A 26,306-nucleotide genomic window follows, 5' to 3' on the forward strand; every position below is an offset into this window, starting at 1 on the left:
TGAATCTGATCATAGTTAATTCCTTACAGGGGTGTAGTCCTTGACAGGTATCACTTTGATATCCATTATCTCATTTGATTATCTGTAGTATTAATCTGATCACAGATCTTCCCCACACATTCAATAGGGCTCAGATGGGCCTAGGTGGGTAGGCCTGATTATATCTTTGTTTTGTAAGTAGGCCCCAAACCCTACTTACTAGGTGATAAGCTTTTGCGGGCATGAAGCCCTCAGGTCCCTAAGGGTCCTTGCTAAGACCAGAGCCAATAATATGTGGGCTGAGTTCTAGTCAATCAAATGACGGCTAGGACTGTATAAAAAGAGAGCCCAGGACTGGGAGCAGCAGAATCAGCATCGAGAGTGCAGAGTGGAGAACGCTGAACAAGAGAGAGTTGCAGAGATCAAGGAACTCGGACTCAACAAAGCTGTATGAGAGAGAGCTGAGCTTGGAGAGTTAGGATTTGTGAGTTATCTTTTTTATAGGGAGGCCCTAGCATCAAGGGGAAGCTACAGTATGGCTTGGCTCCTTGCTATAATATTTTGTTATTATTTCCTTGTTACTATAGTGAGGTAGGCGTACCGGTTTTGGAATATTATTGCTACAATATCAAATTGGGGGCATTGCTCTTTGAATCTGATCCTCTGAAGTCTAAATAAATGTTATACATCCTCTGCCTTCTACCTAGAGAATTTCTTATACTTCAAGATTCCCAACCATTCAAGCATGCCCACAGTCCTCTCCGAGGTCATAAATTTTGCCTTACTGCTATATCATCACATACTCCCATGGATCAGGTGAGACAGGATCCTTACCTTATAGATGAGGAGAATGAGACTTGGAAATATTAACTTCTCTACCTGGGATCACAAAGCTGGTAAATGGTAATAGAAATAGAATTCAAACTCTGGTCTTTCTAAGTCCAGTGTTCCTGCCTCTGTAGATCATTACATTCCAGTGAAGTCACTATTATCTTCTTGTGCCAGCATTTGGGTTTTTTGTTTTTTCGCCTCCATACCCTCCACTGAGAAATCCATTTATACATCTACAATCCCAACCTTAGCTTTCTACAAGATCCTCTGAGTAATTGAGAGAGGTTTAAACAGCTTATGTAGGAATGTTAGGCTCTGAAATATGCTGTCTTTCTCCAGGTGGTATAGAAGGCATTGTCAAATACTTGCTTTACTAGTAATTCAGTTAAATTCAGCAAGTAAATATTGAATACCAACAATGTTCCCAAAGAGGAGGATTTAGGACTTTTAAGAAAAAAAGGCAAAATTTTAGATTTGTTTTACTTTTAGTCCTTTAGTGTAGGATAGAAGAAATAATTCTGATTCTGTAGGAGAAAGAGATAACCTTCCAGTTTCTGACATGTAGTAATCACTTAATAAATGCTCTGTCTTTCTATTTACCCACTATATCTATATGATTTTTCTCCACAATCTGTTTCTTAATTTCTTCTTGATCAGGGAGTGCAGGCAGGGCTATAAGGGTAGATAGTAGAGGATAATTCAAGATAATGTTATTACTATTCCTATTAATTTAATTCAGTTTTCTTGCTCAACTCCCATGCCCTTCCAACTGATGTCTATTGGCTCTGTCTCACTTAAGGTACCAGTATAATCTTTAAGTCAATCACAGCAAGCATTTATTAAGTGGTGGGTCACATGGTGAAAAAAATTGAGATCCAGAAACAAAACCCTGAATTCTTGACTTGTAGTCTGGCTTTGTATCTGCTAGGCCATTCAACCTTTACTTTGTATAATACTGAATGAATAACTAGAGAGTATACTTTCTTTTTATTCAGACTTTAAATCAAGAAATGATACGCTTATATATTTAGACCTTAGAGGTTATCTAATCCAACTCTCTCATTTTATAGATGGAGAAACTGAGGGTGAGGGAGATTAAGTTCTTGTTAAAAAACTTGTCAAAGGTCACATATATTATAAATGATAGCATCAGGATTCAAACTCAGATCCTCAGACCTGAGAAATATGCTTTTTGTCTGCTACATAGAACCCTCTATAACTAAATGGTGAGATACTTTTTTTCATAGATTGATATGTTACAAAAAACAGAGATTTCTAGTCAAATCCTCAAATGAGAGGAAGTGGATAATATGTATAGCAATAAGTTTCTAGGAGGAAGAAGATGGTTTACTTTAGTTAGTGTTATGTGTATGTATAGGTGACACATAATTGAATACTGAAAGGTTCTCTTATATTATCAATGATCACTCTTCCTGCACTGATGAAGATTCCAACCTAATTACAATTTAGGAACTGCTGCTTCCAGAACTGATGGAGAAAAAAAAAAAAGATATCACCCTGCTGATGAGTCTCTATAAACTTAGACTGGCTCTACTACAGTAGGTGTAAAAGTATGTCACCAGGCCTATGTCATTGTTCAAACTCAGAAGGGAACCTAGAGATCATCCAGTCTAAAGCCCTCATTTTATAGCTGGGGAAATTTAGGTTTCAATAGAAGTGACTTGCCCAAAGTCATATAGTAGTAAGTATCAGAGCTAGGTCTTGAACTCAGGTCTTACATCTCCAAATCCTTTTCATTACAAGGACATGAAGCCTTTCTTGTGTAGAAGGACCCACTCCAGCTTGCTCTGTGCTAGCATAGCCCCCAAGAAACAAGAGACACTTCAATGGCACCATGAATGAGGCTTTGGAAGAGAAGCTTGGAAGACAGGTCACATATTCCAAACAAAACTTGGGAGACAGTGATAGCTAAATCTTTGTCATTTGTAGAATCATGAAATCCAAGATTTAGAGTTGGAAGGAGCCTTAGAGGCCATCAAATCCAATTCTCCTTATTTTAGAGATGACAAAACAGAGGTAAGGGAAGTTAAAAGATTCGCCCTAGGTCACGAAGCTAGAAAGTGTTTGCTATGGGACTGAAATCTAACACTTCCTAGCTCCAAGTTGGACGTACTATCCACTGCACCATTCTTCCTCTCAAGGAAAAGGGGATTTTTAAGGTAAACAGAATCAGAATACATATTTAAATGAAAAATTCTTGGATATTTTTATATTTCCCTTTTTCTGAGCTTTTCCTGGGCTTTTCTTGAGCATTTTTGACATAAACTTCCAAAGGCAGCTTTTGAAAACATCTGCAGGACTGTACGCATGACTTATGGCCCAAATCTTTCTTTGTCTACAAAGTTGTATATTGATGTTTTGCATGGTGAAAATTTCACTACATAATTTACCCCGAACAGGTGCATATAGTTTTACAGGATCCTTTCAAAACAATGGGCCTTGGCAAAGCAAGAACGCTGTTCATGTTAAGAGAATCCATAAAGTAAAATGGCTTATTTTACTTACATTTTGAGATCGTTACCATTTTGCCTACTAATTATCTCACCATTCAATGGGCCCTATTATGTTTAGTGTGTTTGTTCATAGATGTTGGCTAGCTGTTTGGTATCGATTTAAAGAGCCCATCTGTAGAAAAAAATCTAAAAACATCTTACACTCTCCAAATGGTATCCTTTTGGCTACTTTCCAATTAGAGTTTAAAATAGAAGAAAAAACTGGTGAAGCTTTTTTTTTTTCCTTCCTTTTTCCTCTTTTTCATTTAGATTGCTGTTTGCCCAGCCCTTTTCATTCTAGGTTTCAATTGATGTAAATGAAATCGGCTGAGTGATATAGTCTTGAGCAGCAGGGCTGGGAATGGGAACTGCAGTGCCAAATCTGCTATAATATTTTTAATCAGAGGTAATTGATGCCAGCTGTGTGGTCTGTGAGGTTTTAAAATTTATGGATGAGTCTAGGTGTGGCTGCCACTGTTTCGATTTAGGAGCTGGAACTGGTTGGCTGTCATTAAGAACCTATGGGTAGGGGCGTGTTGGGTGTTAATTGTACAGGGAAAGGCCTTAGTGATTCATGTGGTGCAGTGTAATTTGGATCATTAGTGTAGCGTGCTTTAGTTCTACCATAATCACCTGAGAGCAAATAACAGAACTACTATCCAGCTTTTTGTAGGGCTTCAGAAAAAATAAAACAAAACAAAAACCCAACTCTCTCCGTCTTCTTGTTGAGTACAATAGGGTGTCTGCAATTTGGTTAATTGGTTATGGCATAAGATCCACTATAGTCTATTAAAAGATCATTTATAGAAAATGTCTTTTCATGTGTTTATGACTGTGTTAATATTTTTCTTGAGCGTCATTGAAATAATGTCACTGCATTATTGGAGTTTTACAGATATTTTTCCTTTACCTGAATAACATGATTAAACACAGGCCAATTTTCCACCATTATATGACAATTGACTTTTTCACATTAGGGGAAAAGATAGATTGATTCACTATAGTAGAAAATGGAACAAGAGAAGATTCAATGGATAGAGATTTTTTTTTCTTCTGATTTCTTAAATGTAAGAGGCAACATTGGGTAGTTGTTAGAGAACAGGTCTTAAAGCCAGGAATACATAGGTTTAAGTCCTGTCTCTATTACGTATTGGCTGTGTCACACGAGGAATAAATAAATCAACTAAGTGTCTCAATTCCTCAGTTTGCTGAAAAGATGCTGATATGAATTGGTTGAGGGAGTTCTCTACATTGATAAAATTCCATGTCCAGTCCCAATCCCAATTTCTTAAATGTTAATAAGCATCTCATTTAGGGATTTCAATTATAACATACACCTTCTTTTCCATTTTGATAGGAAATTAAAATACAAAGTTTTGTTTCTGTACAATCTACCTTCTATGTAATGATTTTTGATGTTAAAACAAGAGTTGTTGCTGGTGATAATTCTCTGTTTTGATTGTTCTTTGAGTTGATGGTAGAGAAAGGATTAAATGAAAGGCATAGCTACTTGCTTGTCACTAGCTGATAGCTGATTAGCCCGCGTTAACTTTTCTTAAGCCCTTCTCAATAATCTCTCATATTCCTTACTTTTAATCTCTCGTTATCTTCTTCTTCCTTAGGTTAGGGCTATTGGTGTACCCCATCTCCAGCCCACTGCATTTCATGTAACATGTAGGGCAACATGACTGATGATCAGAGACTACAGAAAGATCTGAGTTATTTAATCTTACTAAATGACTTCTTGTGGTTAGTCAAAGCTTCAAGGTAATTTGTAAAGTTAGAAGACATGACTAGAACTGAAGGAAATTCAAGGTCCCTAACTCAACTCTGTGTAAGAACTAGAATATTTTCTGCTGAGAGAGGGAAAATATAGGAAAATAAGTCTTCAAAGAAGCCTAAACACAAGCTGAGTATAGAATTTCTCAAAATCAAGATAATAGAAAAATATGTTGACTAATCTTCTTGGCACGTTGACCTGGGGATAATCTTATCAAAAAGAAAAGTGTAACACTTTATTTCAGGAAGAAGGTAGCAACACATGACAGTTCCAGTCCATGGTAGCAGCAACACAGTGGAGAAACTGAAATTGGTGGTTTCAAAGACAAAAAGAAACGGCAACTATATAGGAAGAGTTAAGCATTGGAGAATTTCTCAACTGAGAAGAATCAGATGTCTTGGAAGAGGCATACCCTTCAGATGGTGTCCAATAACTGTGAGTCAAAGAGAGGAGGCCAAATTGAAAATAAAGAGACTTAGTAGCATGCTAAGGACACTGCTGATAACAGCTTCTAATTTCTATGGAATAGATTTAGTTTTCATAACATTTCACGCCTGCTTAAAGTACACAGCTAAGCAGAAGCATTTTGCAGAAATTTAATATAGATAAGTAACACTTTTCATAGTCAAGGAAGGGTTAGAGAAAGGGGAAATCATTCAAGGGAGGAAAGGGAGGTTTCTCCATTAATGTTTGCCATGGATCTGGCAGGGATTATTATTGGAATGAGAAGACCTTTCATGGTTAAGGGTAGGAGACAAGGGGGACGTGTAGAAACTTTTACAATTGTGAAAGAAGTCTTTTTAGACAAAAACCACAAGACTGAAGTAGCCATTTGGACAAGGTTATGTGTCTCTTATTGTGTTTGTCCTTCATTCTTGAAGAGGACCATGACATCAGGGAAATGATGACATGACTTGCAGTTGATTTTGATTTGAGTAAAGGAAGCCTGTGCAAAGTCACCAACCTCACTTTCTCCTCCAGAGCCATCTGGGTCCAGTGGCCTGATATGACTGGAGATGGCCCATGATGAATTAGGAGACCCTGGACCTTTCAGGCTAAGGTCTTTTCAGGTTCTCACTTTGAATGAGGTAATGCGCATTCAATGAATAGTCTTCTTTAAGAAGTTAATCAAGGGATGGCCCCTTTAATCAAAAGTAAAAAAAAAAAAATCAAATTGGGAAGGGAAGACCCTCAGGGTTCCTAGTCAAAAGAGAAACAGTTACTATTTGGTATTTACATTCACTCTGTGCTAGGAGGGTAGGGACCTATTGTCCAATCTATGAGCTCTGGAGTAAATTGGGTTTAAGGCTTGGTTTTTGAGAAAGAAATCTAGCCAGTAAAACCAAAGTTAAGGAGGCAGCCTTTGGCCATCACAATGTACGTTCCTTTGGACAGAGCACCATGAGGTGAGGGAGAGGGATAGAGAGAGAAAGAGGCTACTTACAGATTGTATTTGTCCTTCATTCTTGAATTCACTTTTAAGAATCGCTTTTTAATATTATGTTATTCCATTATAACAAATTTAGTATTTGAGAAAGGCTTACCACATTTTTAGAAATGTTATCATTTCATTGTAAATGGAATATAAAGAATACCCTTTCCAAGAGGTAACATATGATCAAAAGTGGTATAATCTATGAGCATTTTAAAGTGGTTCTACGATTTGTGAACATACAGGCTACTTACAGATTGTATTTGTCCTTCATTCTTGAATTCACTTTTAAGAATCGCTTTTTAATATTATGTTATTCCATTATAACAAATTTAGTATTTGAGAAAGGCTTACCACATTTTTAGAAATGTTATCATTTCATTGTAAATGGAATATAAAGAATACCCTTTTCAAGAGGTAACATATGATCAAAAGTGGTATAATCTATGAGCATTTTAAAGTGGTTCTACGATTTGTGAACATATTTTTATTTTTCTCACTTTGACAAGGAGAGAATGAATGAAACATAAGATATCTAGCCACTGTGCCTCTCTATTCATTTCCTCTGTAGTCTTCCACATTAGACAAGATTTAGCTTTTTCTAATCTACCTAATTCTACCAGAAAATTCATATCCTGCTAAATACAAGAAAAATAGCAGCTACATTGTACATTGTACATTAAGAACTCTCCTGTCAATTTACATGAAGATATCTATCAGGTCTCTGGTATTAAGATTAGGAGAGATTTGTTACTGAATAATGTGCAGTGGAGTTATTTTTATGCTTTCATAGTTCCAGTTGGTATGCTAAGTACTAAAATGTTTTGTCATAAATGCTTTCAGATAAAAAAAAACATTCATTTTAATCTCAAGGTAAATGAATTAAAAAATGAAAACTGGAACTAAATTCACCTACCCACTTACATGTAATCTGTATAAATAAACTCACACTTCCACTGAACTCTTTTATTTGATATCGTTTGCATTGTTCAACACATGGGAGCGTGAAGTAAGCCTTAGGCAAAGGGGAATGCTGCTCTTCCCTCAAAACTTTATACTTGACAAAAATGTGCTAATCATTTTAATACTTTCTTTAGTAATGAGAGAACCTTTTGCTTCTCTTTACAATTAACCAGCCGTGAAAATTTTCCTTTCAGAAAAATCCTTTTTCTTCATTGTTGTATGCCATGTAATCTCTGAAGTGAAAAGGGATTTTTATTTAGTTCTCATGAAGCTCAGGATTGCATTAGATTCACAGTGCTGAATGCCCAATTGATCTTCCCTAGTGAACTATAAATTGTTTTAAATGGGAATTAATTTTGCTTTAATTGTACAAATGATTTTCTTTTGGCAAATTTGACTCGAGATGAACTATACCTCTTAGGCTCATATATTTAGAACTAGAGGTGTCCTCAGAGGCCATCTAATCTAACCGTCTTATTTAGATAAGGAAACTGAGACCTGGAAGGCACAGTGATTTGCTCATAGGGTAGGAAACATCAGTAGTGGGATTTCAGCCCAGTTTCTCTGACTACAAATTGAATGACCTTCCCATTGTATGATCATATAGAGAATTGATACTTATCCTTAGTCCAGGTCCATTTCCCCCCCCATTTTTCAGAAAGCTCTAATATTTAAGTCTGCATTTTGTATCCAAACCAGATTTTTTTTTTACTAATGTCATAGTTGGCATGAGAGAAATCCCATTTGGATATTGATCCAGGAATAGTATCTGAACTTCTGGCACACATTTTCAAGACAGCTTTTGTTTCAATAGCAATAAGCAATATCCCCACCCCCCCCCATTTTCATAGGGCACTTTGAAGGACTTAGTATTGGTTCGAAGGTCGTTATCCTCCTCTCTCCCTCTCCCCGCATTTCAGCTTCCTTACTATGTTGTCTCTCTCCTTGAGCGTCAACCCACCCCCAACCCCTGTCAGAATGGAAACTCCTTAAGGGGTATGGTTGGGTTTGCTCAAGCATTAACCTATAGCATCCTAGAATTCCTGGTGTGGTGTTAGACTAGACCTTATCTCCATGTGGTACTTTGCATTGGACCAAGGCTTCCCTGAGATTGCTTCTATGTCTTTTCTATAGGAATAGAGTTTACCAGAAATACAGTTGTAGTAAGTAATTAGTGCTCACCTCCCAGGGTTGTTGTAAGGATCAAATGAGATAATAATCATAAACACTTAGAGTATCGGGCACATAGTAGGCACTATATAAATCTTAGCTATTAATATCAACCAGGAAAACAAGATGAGATCAGTATTTTGGAAAACAAAACACAAAATGAAACAAAACATGATGGATCCTTGTGACATTGTATCAGTACAGAGTTCACTAATCAGAGTGAATAGGTCTAGCATTTGGGCCATTGCCTCAAAAATAATGTGAATTCTTATATTCCATTACTCCATCATTATAAAATTAGACCTTAGTGTAACTCTGAAGGTAGTTGAAAAATACTCCTGCTTTTGTTGAGATAAGTGACAGGAATAAACAAAGCCAAGTTAGAATTTAGGTTTTTATGAAGAGACTTTAATTTCTTCATGTCACCATATACCATTTCTTATGTTGCAGCAAGATTATTTTTCATCTGTATCCAGTTCTATGGATGGTGACAGCCTTTATAAGTACTTATCTGAGGATTATATCACATTGGTTATATCAAGGCCTGAAACATTTCAGAGCCAACTAGAAGAGATCTGTAACCACTCAAAAGAAGTTGGTTTGACCATCCACACATAATAAAACAAGTGGATAAAGAATGCCCATTATCTCAACTAGGATATGCAGTAGGATGAACAACATATAGAAGCTAATCATCAGTAGGTATATTTAGGATCAACAGCACAGATCAACAAATTGTACCCAGAATTAAATAGGAGACAAAGAGTGGGCTAGATTACTTTGGGGAATTTGAGAATCTTGTTTAATGACTCAAAACTTCTCCCTGAAGCAAAGGCCCTTTTTCATACCACTCTTCTATTGGTATTATATGGCTATGAAATATATGAAACACATAAAACATATACGAAACATGTGAAACGTAGAAGAGGACCATCTCTAAAGAACTTGAAAATGAGTATCATGAAAAGGTCAATAAAAAAGTATGTGACGAGTAACCAAACTGTAATGAAAAGATATCTTAGCACCAGCCTCCTTACCTCTGCAGGGGACTATCACCAGGATGCCACCAACTAGCAGATCAAAATGGAATACTAAACCTCCTACATACCCACATATCTACTTCTTATCTCTTTAGCTGAGATGATGTAGCATTGAAAAACTTTGCCAGATATTTTCTGCACAAAGTCTATGAGGAGAAGGAATGTACTGAAAAACTGAGGAAATAGCCAAACCAAAGAAGCAGCTGAATTTTCCTTTAAAACATCAAGAAACAAGACTGAAATGACTAGGGAAGTATGCTGAAAGTAATCAAGTGTGCTCTGCACTTGGAAAGAAAATGTCAACCAGTTGTTACTAGAATTGTACAAGCTGAAAATTGACAGAAAATGACCTCTATTTATGTGATTTCATTGAAATTCACTGCCCGAGTGAACAAATGTAATTCTTTAAAGAACTGGGTGATCACATAATCAACTTGTACAAAATGCCCCCCACCCTGATTTTGACATAATAGAGTATCTTTTTTTTTAAAAGAAGACCCTTGAAGACAGTGTCAACAAGATCTAAGCCTCAGTTGACATTCCCTCACAACTGTGAACTGCAGGAGTGTCTCCTTATTATCCATCAGTGTGTGTTTGTGTGTGTGTGTGTGTATATGTATACACATATATATGTGTGTGTGTGTATATATATATATATATATATATATATACACACACACACACACACACACATATACATATACATATTTTAGCTGGGTGGTAGGTAGAGCACTGGACCTGGAATTAAGAAATACTGAGTTCAAATCCTGCCTCAAATACTCACTAGGTGTGTGACCGTGGGCACTTTGTCTGCCTCAGTTTATTCATCTGTAAAATAGAAATAATCATAGTATCTACTCCTCAGAGTTGTTGTAGAGATAATATGAGATAACATTTGTAAAGGTGTAACCAGAATGGCCTTTGTTTTCTTTGAATGACTCAGCTTACCTCATTGAGCCTCTGGACACTGTGGCTTGCTCTTCCGGGGCAGGAAGCCCAAAGAGCATTCCAGGAAGCAGACAACTTCCTGTGTGATGAGTCATGGGGCTGGCTGAGGGGAGGTGTTAGCTCCAGAACCTGGTCTACACTAGGGGGAGGGGCCAAGTCAAGAACCAATCGGCCCTGGTCATTCAGGCGCCGCTTGATGATGTCAAAAACTCTATAAGAGGGGAGAGGACAGCTTGAAGATCCCTTTTCCTTTTCCGGTTGGAGCCAAAGACACCTACGGCCAAAGCTGAGCTGCCGGTAGCAGAGCTGACCCATGTGGAGCGAGGAGTGCTGAGCCAGGACTGGAGGCCAGTGGGTAATCTTCTTACCGAACAGGGGAAGCATGTATACGATTTTGCCTTATACTATTTCACTTCTCTGTGGCCTCCTGGTTACCCTTGTGAGGCGGACTTATTGGGCCTGGAAGCTTTTGATGAAAATATCAAAATGGGGACGCTGGTTTGTGGGCTTGTTATTGTGGAGTGTAAATACATGCTTTAGTTCTCCTGCCTTCTGCCTAGAGAATTCCTTATATCCTGCGGTTCCGGACCTTTTAGGCACATATGAGATTCTCTTTGATATCATAAATTCTGCCTTCCTAATACAAAAGGGCATTGCAAACCTTGAAGTGCTATATAAATAATTGTTATTATCTTTTCATAAGTGGTACACAAACCACCATAATTTATATCACAATAAAGTAACTTTGTACAAATAAAAAAAAAGATGACTGATAATGTGGCAAGGGTGAGAAATCACCTGTTTAGCTGTCAGTGAACACCTTGAGTTCTCCACTGGTATCCTTATGATGTCACGATAAAGCCAAAAAGGCCTCTGAATGTTGGATAGACCCCCTGGGGTAAACCTTTGGGTTGGCATGAAGATTTACACAGGATAGACAGGCATGGATGGATTACAATAGACATCCCTAGAGAGGTCACATGTCTCAATTAGATCATAGGTTTATTGGAACAAAAAGACAATAAGTAGTTCTCAAATTATTGACTTAAAGACTTAAAACTCTTCTCAAAGTATTTAATACCAACTTAACAGGACTATAGGTACCAAAGAGCACCAGGCTCAATAAATCTTAGCTCTAAATATTATGAAGAAGAGTAAAGAGACAATTTTGAACTTTACTTTTCCCCCTCAAGATAAAGAATCTCAGAGTAACTGTAGTGGATTTACTTCTGAGTGGACTGGGTGCATATAGAATCGGATGAGTGTCCCTTCCCAACTTGTGACTATCCAAACTTTTCATATATGCCTCAAGCTGCAGCCTCACCCTGGTAACTCCCTCAGCATCTGGGGCCACCTTGCCCTGAAATATCCATCTGCCCTCTGTACTTCTTATCTTGGAACCCTCCTCCACTATGCCGACCCCGTTTCCCCAATGGCAAGTTCCATTTAGTGCCTTCCATTCTAGGGAAGGGCCCATGCTGGTCAGCTTCCATTCATTCATTACTGTCCTTCTGACTTTCTGAATTTTAATCTGTTGCCCCTACAGGGATACTTTCATTGCACCTTTTTGTGTCCTTTCTGTGTGTTGTCTTCCCCCATTAGGATGTAGACCATAAGCTCCTTGAAAGTAGGGACTGTGTTTTTTGCTAGTATTTGTATCCCCAGTGCTTAGTAAAGCATTTGGCACTTGTAGCCAATTTCTTGGGCTGACTTCCGTAAAGTACCAACAAAGCAGAGCAGAGTTGCCACATTAGCATACTGTTCTTGGACTTAATACATTTTCCCACTGAAAGAACAACCTTATGAGTCATGCTCATTCTTTCATCACTTCCACCAGCTACACTTCTTTTGGACTTCTCTGTCATGCCTGGGTGCGTGACTCTTCTCCCTAGCTTCCACTTTTCGACTTCTTTTTGTGTATTGTCTTCCCCAATTTGAGGGCAGGCACTGTCCTTTTCGTATTTGTATCCCCAGTGCTTAGCACAGTGCCCAGCACACAGTAGGTACTTAATATTTGTTGACTAATTCTCTTTTCAGCCCACTGCCTTCACAAAGTACTGTTACCCCCTCCTCTTTTCACACACCTGGATTCAGTTAAGTACAAGATGGGAACACAGTTCCAAATATGACAATGATGTTATAATTTGATTTATTTGTTGCTTTTTAATTTGAACTATTTTTGATTTTTGTCATACACTACAATAAAGGTCAAAGTTAGCTTTAAGAAAGACAGTTGTTCTGTCTAGAAGCAGAAAGTGCCAGAAAATTATAACAAAAGCCCTTTCTCTTAAGTCACAAAATAAGATTGGGAAGGTCGTCTGGTCCAAAATATAAATGTGATTTAAATGTAACAAAGAACAACACACCTGACAAGTGGTCAATCAACTAGTCAACTAGCATTTATTAACCACCTATTATGTGCCATTCTGCTCTGTTTGAAGACCTTCAACGTGAGGGAACACATTTTCTCCTGTGGTAGCTCATACCTTGAGAGTCTAATGTTTGCATCCTAAAGAGTCATGTAAGTCTAGATGAGTCTTTCAGATTTAATATTCTTATTTAAGATATAATGTTAAGTAATTTTTTTCATAAAAAATTCTAGGTTCTGTTTTTTAGTTTCTAATTGTCCTCTTTTATGGTATGTGAAAATTTGCAGTCTTCCTGAAATATTTTTAAAGTAGATTTTTTAAATAATATAGTAAATAAATGAAATATATGGATAGAAACATAAATAGATAAATCAACAAATGCCCTGATAAATCATTTTTAGGTTCTGAGTCAGTCTTGAATCATGAAGGAGGAAAGCAATTTGCCACCTCTATTGAATTCCTTTTCCCTCTTTTTATCTTGAATAGCTGAATGTCATCTGCACAGTATTAGTTCTGGATTATCTACTTCTCTTCTTTCAACAACCAAAGCACAGTAAGCACTAGTTACATTGTCTTGTAATGATGGCCACCCAGCAGGGTTCTTCATTTCAAGCAATTTGAATGGAACACACTGCACATTTTTACCAGTTTGTACAAATTGAGTCTGTTTAATACAGAAAAGGTGTATTAAAATGGAAGTATATCAATTTAGCTCACCCTTTGTGATATCTTAAGTTATTTTTCTTGCTACAAAGATCAAGACAATATCTCTGGAGAATATCTTTTTCTACTTTTTTATTTTCCTCTAAGCCTATTATGAAGAGAGTCCTGGGAGAGATGTTTGAAATTTATAAGAACTCACAATATATCACCCATGTTTCATTAGACAAAATATCCTTGCCACCACTATGGAAAGATTTAAATTTAATACTGCTTGGTACCTGAAACAATTAACTTGGTGATCAATACAGTTTAGAGATTTTTGGCTATGGCTTCAGGCAGTGCCTTCTCTTTATGAAATTCGATAATCACATTTAATCATTCAGTCAACTATAATTCCATTTGGTCTAAACAAAAAAAACATGTAATTTTAGGTTTTACTTGAGCAAATATGATAACTTTTTAATTGATTGTGTAATGAGAAACTAAGTATTACTTTTGAAAAATGGATTAATATTATGTCTTTCAGGCCTAAAATATACATTTGTATGGTTTGAATTAAATGTTAATGGTATTTTAAGTTTTCAGGAAAGCAGAAAGAGATAATATAAAATGCCATAAGTAGTTACAACAATCTTAGTTAACACAGGCTGCTAGCAAATGACTTGGTGAGTATCTTAAGGCAATGACATCTGCCATAATGAAAAGGGGCTTACCTTGAGAGCAGGGGAGTAAAAATAAAGAACCCTGGACCAAGAATTAGGAGTCTTGGGCTCTAGTCCTTTTTCTGCCACTATCTAGGTTTTTGATCTTAACCCTTTCACACTGGATTTCCTCATCTGTAAAATGAAGAGGCTGGACGAGATAATCCTTAACCCCTAATCTCTCTCCTTACCTCTAGTCTTCCATCTCCAACTGTTTACTGGACATGTCTAACTTGATGTCACATAGACATCTTACATTCAAAACTAAACTTGTTATCTTTCCCCCTAAACCTTCTCCTCTTCCAGATTTCCCTGTTGCTGTTGAGAGTATCACCATCCTTCCAGTTACTCAGGCTCACAACTATACCTTGACTCCTCACTGTTCCCCGATAGCCGATCATTTACCAAGTCCTGGCATTTCTACCTTTGCAACATCTCTCATTTACACCCACTTCTCTATTCTGACTCTTCCAACCCCTTGATGCAGTCCCTCATCACTCCATACCTAGACTATTGTAGTAACCTGCTGGTTGAACTCTCTTCCTCAAGTCTCTACCCACTCTAGTCCACCCTCCCATTAGCTGTCAAATTGGTCTTCCTAAAGTGTAAGTCTCACCATGTCAATAAACTACAGTGGTTCCTATTACCTCCAGGATTAAATATAAAATCTTGTGTCTTTTAAGACCCTTCATAACTTCTCCCCTTCCTAGCTATCCAGGCCTCTTATACTTCATTCCCCTCTACTTACTCTGTGATCCAGTGACACTGGCCTTCTTGATGTTTCTTGCACAAAACATTCTATTTACATACTCCATGCCTTTATATGGCTGTCCCCCATTCCTGGAATTCTTTCCCTCCTCAGCTTCTTCAGGTCCCAGCTAAAAAGCTTGCTTTTTGCAAGCAGCCTTTCCCAATCTTCCTTGATGCTACCGCCTTTGCTCTAAGATTATATCCAATCTATCCTGAATATATCTTGTTTATACATAGTTGTTTGCCTAGGTCTCCCTCATTAGATGGTGAGCCCCTTTAAAAATAAGAAAAGGATTATCTTTTGCCTGTCTTTGTATCCCCACTACTTAACACAGTGCTTGGAATAAAAAAGGCACTTGTAATGCTTGTTGACTTGACTTTAAAGTCTTTTTTAGTTCTAGGTGATCTATAATGGTTCTTGTGCTATTACGAATAATTTATTGTTTTTAATAATTTAAAATTCATATGAAATCACAAATCTACTAAAAATGTTTTAGACAACAAGGCAGGAGGGTTGGATCTGAAAACTAGAGGTCAGCAGGTAGAATTTGAGATTGAAAAAATGTTCAAACCCACTTTCTATAATATACCCACATTTAAATCATAAGAGCATAGATCTGGGAGGGACTTTAGAGGTCCCACCTCCTCATTTTATAGAGATTGAAACATACCCAAAGAGGGTAAGTGACTTGAGCCAGGTCATGGAGGTGGTAACAGTATTTGGATTCATATTCAAGTCACAAGATCATAGATTTAGAACTCAAAGGGGCCTTAGAGGCCATCTAATTCAATTCTAGATCAGCTATGTGGTGCAGTAGATAGAGTACTGGGCTTATAACCAGGAAGACTCATCTTCATGAGTTCAAATCCAGCCTCAGACACTTGCTAGCTGTGTGACCCTGGCTAAGTCACTTAAAGTCTGTTTCCCTCAGTTCCTCATCTATAAAATGAGCTGGAGGAGGAAATGGCAAGCCACTCCAGTATCTTTGCCAAGAAAACCCCAAATGGGGTCATGAAGAGTTGGACACAACTGAAAAACCACTTTATAACAACAAAGTCTGATCTAACTTCACTTTATATATGAGAAGATGGGATAGAGAGAAATAAAATGTTTCCCTATAGTGATAAAGGTAGTGACAAACAGAGTTGAGATTCAAACCTAGGACCTCTGATTTCAAATCCTATCCCTTTTTCTGCACTATACTGCCTCCTTCACACTGCTAATGGCTTATGTTTTCCTCCATCTGGTTTTCTTGATAATATACCCTACAAACCTTTCCATCAGAGAGCTACATCCAGAGAAGAGATTCTATCCTAAGAATATAGGATTGAATGAAAGAGAAGGTGGGTCAATCCATTTAATTTACTGTCCAAATAAAGATAATTTCTTCTGGTTCAGATGAGATTGAGAAGGATGGTATATACAGAGAGAGTAAAATTTAAGGGATGAGTAAAATAGACTTTTGCGATCTAAAGGAATTAAAAAAAATAATTAGTAAAGGAGATCTAAGGATTTAGAATGCCCAATTTCATTTTATAATAAGACAACACAGTACTGATATGAATCCAGCTTCTTCTTTCAGTGGAATAATAGAAAGTAAAGTCTGCTGGTGGGGACCAAAGCGATTGGCCTCTTACAGAAACTGATGTTTTTGTCCAAGGGCTCTAAAGGAAAGGCATGATTCTCTGGTAATCAGTCTTCATTTTCTGTTCAAACTCTTAACACTTTATTAAGAAGAAATACATCTAATGGTACTTAGGGCCCTCAAAGAATCACAGAAAATCAATATATACCTCAATAGTCATCTAGTCCAATTGCATGGCAGTAGTCCTCTATGCTATCCCTGGCAAGTGGCTATCCATCTTCTGAAGACTGCCAAGGATGAAGAAATTCCTGTATCTTTAGGTTACTTACACCATTTTTAGACAGCTCTAATTATTAGGAAATTTTAATATTGAGCCTAAATCTGCCTCTTCACCTTCTCTCTCTCCCTCCCTTCCCATACCTTCTATGGCCATTCAGAAGATATGTAAACCCTGTTTCACATGCCGTCTCTTTCCAATTGTCTTACACTTTACTACCTTTCATATACTGCGCTACTATTTCTCAAAAATGGTTCTCTATCTCTCAAATTTGTACCTTTTAATTTCCACCAGCTTTCCTCTCTTGGATTGTACTCCAACATGAACATGTATGCAGGAAACGTTATCACCAAGAAATTCCTCATCCTATGAGATTTCATCAGCCTTGGTAATTATATCTCCGTATATCTATCCCTTCTTTCCCTCAATTAAAGGTTGGAGTATGGAACAGAGAACTCCTCCCCAAACTCCCATTTAAAACAGCCCCTCAGGCCAGACAACTCTTCATTTCTCACCTCCCAATACAGGACTCCACCATGCCCTTGGTTCAGGGAACTGGTCTTCCTCCTGAAACTTCCATTTCCCTGTTAGATTTTAATCTCCTTGAGGGCAGGGACTGCCCTTTTTTTTTAATCCTTGAATTTAGCATAGTGCCTGACTTACTAAAAGTGGTAAGTGCTTTAAAAATGTTTACTGACTGACTTTTAATGGCCTGACTCCCATGCCTATAATTATCTGGCACCTCATTTCTTCATCCTGGCTTTCCTGGTCTCCTCCAAGATCCAGCTAAAATCCTACCTTCTGAAAGTGTCCTTTTTGTTTACTCCTCACCCCTACCTCAGTGGCTTCTCTCTGATATTACTTTCTATTTGCAATGTATATATCTCATATATACATAGTTATTTTCATGCAGTTTCCCCATTTGACTGCAAGCTCCTTGGGAGCTTTCTTTCTTTGTTTTTGGCCTTTCTCTGTAGGTCCACTTTTTAACATGGTGCCTGGCATAAAGTTAAGCATGTAAATAAATGAATAAATGCTTGTTGATTTGACTTAAATTGACCTCTCTTCTAAAACAGGATCATAGTATCCAGAGACAGAAAAGAACTCATAGGTAATGTAGCCCCACCCACTCATATTATAGATGAGCAAACTGAACCCTAGGGGGTTCAGTGACTTACCAAGGTCACACAGGGGGCAAGGACCTTACTCATCAAGTAAGAGGTGGGGTTTGAGTTCAAGTTGTGTTCCAGAAGGAACTCTCTCTCTCTCTCTCTCTCTCCCCTCAGTTTCTCTCCCTCTTTTTCCCACTTTCACCCTCCCCACCTCCCTACCCCCAAGCCTTCTCTTTTCTAGGCCAAACACATCATTTCCTTATTGTTCCTTATTTGACATGACTCCAGCCTTCTCATCCTTCTGGGTACCCTTTCCTTAAGATACTACCACTGCCACTGCTGCTGCTAATGTTACTACTACTACTATTATTACTTCCTTTCCTACCACCACTACCATTACCACTACCACTTAGCTTATTTTAAGTAAAGTGCTTTATAGGTTCCATTTCATTTGATCCCCACAATAACCCCGTGAAGTGCTTATGTTGAGGATTGGGGCTTGGGGGGGTTAGGGACCCCAAAAAACTGACAAGCCAGGTCCTGCCAAATGAATTCGATCCAAGTCTTCTTACAACCAAAGAAAAACAAAGTTTATTAAAGATTCATCATATTGGGTAGAGTCTCAAGAAATCTCAACATTTTATGATACTTGTATTGACAAGCAAGCCAGAACAATCTTAATCAGGTTGAGTCTGAACTAGATTGAATCTGAGTACCTTCATGGAGGCAAGATGGCTCTTATATACAGAAAGGTTGTGGGAGAGAGCTAAGGTGGTTAAGTAGTCTGGGGTGATGGGAGGAGGGGTTAAGGAGGATCTTGATGGGACTGGGGTGATTGGGGTAAGGTCAGAATTCAGGAATGGGATTAAAGGTGGGAAATAGCTGAAGGCTATCTGGAGATGACAGACAATGGAGGGCTAGGCTAGTTTAGGGGTAACAGATTTGGGTATAGATATTTTGATAGGATCAAGGGTGGGAAGTAGCCAGACAATGGAGGGCTGGGATGGGTTAAGAGTAACAGAGATTTGGGCCTAGTAATAATGAAAGGCTTATGGCCTCAGGCAAATGACTTATCAAATAGGAAGATTCAAGGAGAGTTCCAGGGGGCTCCCAGAGCCTATACCCTATCTATTATATACCTATATATTACATATATATATTATATATATCTATACCCTACACTATTATTATAGCTGACAAAAATTAAATGACTTCCTCAGGATCCACAGTGACTTAAAGTATCTTCAATGCATGCTTTTGGGTTGTACTGCACTTTTTCCATGCACTTCCTAGAATTCTGTACCTATAACTGAACACAATGCTCTAGATGTTTTCTAACAGGAACAAAGGACAATGGGACAATGTCCCATTGCATTGCATGCATATAATGCCTAGAAGTTGCAGGACTTTTAGTCCTTTTCCTTAAAATTTTTGATATCCCAGAATAATTTTCAAACACTGCAGCCTCTGCTAAGAATTTTTGACATAAATTCAAAGATTTCTTCCCCCAACCCCCATGAATAAATAAGTTAAGGGAAAAAAAAACCATTAGGACAGAACTGAAAAGTCTCTTACTACTGGAACATTTTATCTCCATTCATTGACTAAGTCTTGACTTCTTTTCCCACTCCCCACCTCCTGACTCATAAGCTTCTGCTCTCTCATTTCACATCTGTAAGTTTGAGTCATTGTCATGTCACATAATCTATAAAACACTTCTTCATTTTGTCTAGTGGTGAAGACAAAGTACCAAACAGCAGAGACTACTTTAAGGATGTTTTAATAAACTAATAGTTCCACACCTCAATCCATTCTATTTTATTAGGATTAATTTGACTTCCATGTCTTATTCTTTTGGTGTTAATTGGCTGATGGAATTGTTTATAGCAGAATCATCATCATCATCCAAAGGGCTTATTGTTCGATTGTGGTGCTAGCATTGTATGAAATGGGTAAAGCAAACACTTCTACTGTTTACACATTTATAAAGTAAAACATATAATTATAATACAGGCAAAAAAATTGTATTCATGACATAGAAATAAATGACAACATATTAAACACTGGAGAGCAAGGGAGGCTCACAACCATTTTTTTCCAATTATAATAACATTTAATTTATTTGAAGATCCTACTTCCAAGAATAACAATTCTCTGAAACGGAGCCCTAAACCAAAGCATGGAATATTTGTTTGTGAATTATAGACAGGCTGATATGCACATGAAATATCTCAAACAGCTGTTGTCCTAAAACCATTCACTTCATTCCCTAGCTTCTCACTCAGAGACATATTTATAGCAACAATTTTTGTCATATTAAAAACTGGAAACAAATTTCATCAGTTGGAGAATGGCCAAACAAATGTAATGGAATATTATTGTACCACAAGAAATGACACAAGGGGTGGGTTCTGAGAATCCTGGGAAGACTTCTATGAACTGATACATAGTGAAGTAAACAGAACCAGGAGAACAATTTAGACACTGACATTATAAAGGAGAATAACTTTGAAAAAGTTAAGAAATCTGGTCAATTCGGTGAGCAATCATGACTCTAGAAGATATGATTTCTACCTCTTGGCAGAGAAGTAACAGATTGTAGGTACCAAATGTGACATGTGTTTTCAGACATGAAAAAAAAAGCAAAATAGTTTTACTTGATTATTTCTATTTGCTGCAAGGGCAGACTTGTTGTGGGCAAGAGTTGATTAGTCATTATAGTGATAAGACACATAGAAAAAGGATTAACCATTCAATAAGTGCCTCTTACGGGCTAGACATTGCATTAAATGCTTTACATTATCTCATTTTATTCTCACAAAAATTCTGGGAGGTAAGTGTTTTTATTATCCCCATTCTACAGTTGAGAAAATTAAGGCAGACAGAGGTTAAGTGGCTTGTTGAGGGTCGCACAGTTAGTAAGCATCTGAGGTAGATTTGAAACCAAGTCTCCCTGATTCTATGTCCAGGACTTTATGTACTGTGCCAAAGAAAAGAGCATCGATTTAAAAATACTCAGACAACAGATGGAAGTTCAGAAAGACACAGACAAGAAGTTGTTACTATCATGTTAAATTGGATTCATACTTAAAAACAAATAAACAAGCTATACAAAGTAGATTAAATAAAATCATCTTTTTTTGTCCTTTTGTGTGCAACTGTATATGTTTGATAATGATTATCAAGCTCATATTGTAAAATGTTTATTCTAAAAAAAAGTTCAGAACAATAAAATTCTGAACATTTGGCAATGCCTGGAATCAGGAGGGCATCCAAGAGTGCAGAGATATCTTCTGAGAGGTTAATCCTTAGTAAAATGTTATCACCACCGTACTGGGAAGCCGAGTGCAAAACACTGTCTGTCGGATGAAGAGAGTGCAATTGCAAAGTGCTCCAGGCTAGCACAAACTGCACACCTGACATTTTAGGAAATGGTCTTTTTCTTTTATTCATTTCTAAATATCAGTACCTAAAAGGATTACATTTAAGATATTAGAACAGTGATTTTATGGGTCTTTTCTTTTGCTTTCCTGTAGCTCCAAGATACCTATGAGCAAGCTAAGTCTGTAATGTGATGGATCAATGACATCTTCTTAGGGTAATAAAACAAATAATAAAAGTCTTTATTTTTTTTAAGCTGTCATTGCCTGAACACAATTGCTGCATTTTAAAAGAATTTTTAAAATGGTTTAATTCCCTCTACATCTATGGTAAAGAGAAAATACAATGCCATTTAAACACACACATGTGCGTGCACACGTACACATATACATACATACACACATACCCCATCTACTAATAAAGTGATTATTGATTCAAAGGAGTAACCAAAGTGACTATTTTTGTGTCAGTGATATGAGATCTCTACATGCAGATCACAACAATACATCATGAGAATTCCTTTAGATCAGTACATCCTATCTTAACAGTCTATTGAAGATTAAGAACTACCTTTAACCATGACAGTACTCAGGATTAGAGGAGCCATAACAATTTGTAGGATTACCCCAGAAATTCAGCCAATGGCACTTTCAACTTTTTGATAGAGGATGTTGAAAACAAACTAACTTGCTTTTAGCATGATGTTGACAAGGTTTTTCTTAAGAAGACCTGCTCAATGAAATAAAAGAAAATTATACTGAATGAAAATATTTAATAAAAGAAAGGTTATATTGGCTGGGAAAGATGTAAAAGTTACCATACTCAATATTTTGGTTTGGATTATTTTGCATTTGGGCAAAAAAACGTTCCCATGATATGAAAGATCTCCAATGCCTTGAGATGAATATTTAATAAATAAAAGATTGTTGGAGCCCATGGAATATGGCGTTTTTTTAAATAAAGATGCTGCATGGGGAAATTTATGTGTACATGGGTTATTCATTTTTATACATCAAGGAGCTGTAAGTATAGATTTTCTCTGCCCTGGCATTGTTGGTAACCCCTCCATTCTTTAGTAGGTGTCCTTTAAGAGATATGGCTGAAAAGTTTATCTTGGCTATCTGAGGAGGACCACCTCCCACTTAGCTAGACTGGTTCTTAGACATGAGACAATACTCTGTCTCTGGACCTATCCACAAAGTTTCTACAGCTTGGTAAGAGCTGCCTGAGCTTATGCAAAGTTACATCCTTACCACAATGAAGCTCAAGAGGTAAATTTTAATTGTGTGAGTATGTGTGTGCGTGTGTGTGCACGCGCGTGCCCGTGTGCACTCTCGCACCCATGCATGTGTATAATTAGGGAGGTACACATCCCATGGCTCCTGGCAAGCCTTGGTGAATTGAGGTGACTAAATTTTAAAGTGCTGGCTTGAGTTTAAAGAAAATCAATAGGCAGCGACTGAAAGGGTGAAATCAAAACCAGTATTTTAAAGACATGAACAGATGTTTAATATGTTCGACTAGTGCTTTGCTAAATTGTGCCCTGAGGCCCTGTAAAAGTTGATCTTGTTACCAAAAGGACTTAATATATTTAAAACAATAGTTTATGTACTAGAAAGATTTGGTTCAATAAAATGTAATTGAGGATTGCAATGATCAAAAAAACAGTAAAGCTAAATGAAATTATGGAATGGTAATGAAAATTAATTTAGATAACAGGTATATATATAATATATACATAATAAACACATGTGTGTATGTACAAGGATAACTAAAGGTTTCTTTTTTAAAAGTGAATTTGATCTCTTACTCTCTTTGCAAACAAAGGATATTCTGAGAATGTCAGAAAGATAAGGGAAATAAGAGGCCATCTTGTTCAACCTTCTGAATAAGAATTCTGCTCCAACATTTCTGTCAAGTGGCCGTCTAGCTTGTGCTTGAAACCCACTACTGTCTGACTCAATTTATTCCATTTTTGTAAAGAGTAGTTGCAATCAGAGGAAGTTTTTCCTTCCTCAATCCTACATAGGCCTCTGTGATCTTTACTGTTTGTTCCTGGAGTGCATCACCCTTAGTCTGGATATAGTAACTTTCTTAATTTAGCCTAAAATCACATTTGTCATTATTTTTTTTGTCATTGGCATATAAAGCTTTCCATCCACCGAAACTCCCAGATTTTCTTCAGGAAAAAAAAAAACATCCTCAAAGAAGCTGATTTTTTGAAGCCCAGTACATGTCTTTATATCTAGGCCTATTAAATACCATCTTATTGAGCAGTATAATGAATTCAGAACTAGTCTTAAAATTAGGAAGACCTGATGTTTATTCATTTACTTGTTTACTTCCTATCTTGCCCAGACTGGAAGGGTAATAACCATTCCCACCCCAATCTCAATTACAGAAGCTTTAATCTGTGACATTCTTCTGACTTCAGCCAGTTTATCCCTCCTTAGGTAACCTCGTTACTCTTCACTCCTATGGTTTCAACATATTAGTGCTGGAGTTAGTGTGAACACTCATTTGGCTTTGTCTTCTACTATAGGTGCCATATTGATATTCTTAAAGTTCAGGTCTGACCATGCCATCCACCTGCTCCAGTGCCTCCCTGTTGTTTCTTGAGTAAAAATAAAACCCAAAACTAATAAACAAGAAACCCAAATTCTTCTGTTTGGTGTTTGAAGCCCTTCGCTATCTAGCTCCAGTAGATATTTTCAGGCTTAAACACATTTTTTCCCTCTCCATCTAATCTATGGTGCAGTCAACTTACCTGGCATATTTGTTTTTCCTCATATGCAACACTCCATCTTCCATGTCTGTGCCTTTCTAAAACACGTTCCCTACACTTGGCACGTACCTCTGCCTCAGCTGCCTCTGCCCTAGCTTCCTTCAAAGCTCAGGACAAGTGGCACCTCCTACAGGAGGCACCCTTTTTTTAACAATTAAATTTTAATTTATGTAATAAAACAAGCATTTCCATAACATAGTACAATGAAAAAGATGATTGTACATGAAGGTAAAAATCTATTATGTACAACTTGCTATTCCTTTTAAATATATAATAAAGTTATCATGTAAATTTCTTTTATTTTCCCTTTTTTTTCTTCCTCCCCCCCATGGCTACCATTAGACACAAATAGGTGTGTATGTGTGTATATGTATGTATGCATGTATGTGTACGTATATATACATACATAAATGTACGTAAAATTTTTCTATACATCTATTTATCAGTTCTTTCTCTTGAGGCAGATAGTATCTTTGATTCCCTCAGTTGTTAGTCTATCACCCTAGAAATTACTTTGGATTTCCTTAGGGTAAATTTTACCCTTCCTTTTATATGTATATACACATATTGTTTTCCCCATAGTATATATTCTCCTTGAGGGCAGGGAATATTTCAATATTATTCCTATACTTAGTATCTTGCACCTATGGCTCTTACTGAATATTTATTCAATGAATTGATGACTTTGCAGGACTGGCAAATTCATCCTTACCAATCCTTGTAAGGCAGGCTATATCACTGGCTAAGAGTTAATTTTTCCTGTTCTTTAACCTGTGATCCAAAAATCTAAATGTGTTTATGAGAAACCATTTTTTCCAACTATTCGCTTCCCAGATCTGCCCCTTCTTTGTCTGAAGTGTCATAGTAGTTTCTCACATTTCTATTGTGCTTTAAGGTTTGCTAAATTCTTTACAACCCATAATTTCAGTCAAAACACTTGACTTTGGCAGCTATAGTAAAAAACACCTAAGTCTTGCTAATCCTGGTAAAGACATTTTAGATTCCTTCTGAACACCGTTTGTTCTTGCAAGCATCACCAGAAGTGGGTAAAGTCTTCTGTTTGATAGATCTTCAAAGATTCTCTGTCCTGGATACATGCTTTGGGAAGACAGCTGACCTCTCTATTATTCCTGTCTCATTGATATATCCCTGCCCTACTACCTCTCAGCAGGCAGTCAGCCATCATTCCTTGTCTCTTGTTACTTTTACCCCTAGTAGATGATCTCTCACCTGACATCACATGATATATCATTCTTTGGAAGACAAACATTTGCTTCCTCCTCAGTGTTCAGTGGTCCTCCTTTCTTTGAACCCCTATACCACATTCTTCTTCCCTCCAACCTTCAGATTCAATCAGGATATCCTCCTATCTCTTCATATCCTTTTTCATCTTTGAGTTATAGATATATAGATATAGATATATAGATATAGATACACATATATGTACGCATGTGTATATGTATACACATACACATATATGTATGTATACAAACATATATGGATGTGTGTGTCTGTGTGCGTATTCCCTTCCAACTGTTTTTAAGGGCACTCTCACTATCCTTGGCAACTAAGAGAGTGAAGATGAATTCTTTTAGGCCCTTCTTCTTTTAAAGGATGGAAACCAGCCTGTATTTTGAACCTGAATAAGTCACTTGGTTGTGGTAGAAAGGCAAACATCACTGATTCTTTGCAGGTGATTGCAAGGTTCTCCCCTCTCTTGCATACTTGAAGTGAGGTCTTCTTTTCTTGCTAGTAGCTGCACTGGTGAAAGTAAATAAAACTACAAATATATTCCATTGCTTGTATAACTCTTCCCCTCATCTCTCCTTTCATCTCCTCTCATTTTCTCTCTTCTCTCCTCCCTCCCTCCTTCCCTCCTTTTACTCCCTTCCTTCCTTCCTCCCTTCCTTTCTTCCTTCCTTCCTTTCTTCCTTCCTTCCTTCCTTCCTTCCTGCTTTTCCTTTCTAAAAACACTATGAACAATATAATTTTTAAAATCAAGAGAATTCCATTGAAAGGATATGAA

This window comes from Trichosurus vulpecula, chromosome 4, assembly GCF_011100635.1.
Source record: "Trichosurus vulpecula isolate mTriVul1 chromosome 4, mTriVul1.pri, whole genome shotgun sequence".
NCBI classification, from domain to species: domain Eukaryota; kingdom Metazoa; phylum Chordata; class Mammalia; order Diprotodontia; family Phalangeridae; genus Trichosurus; species Trichosurus vulpecula.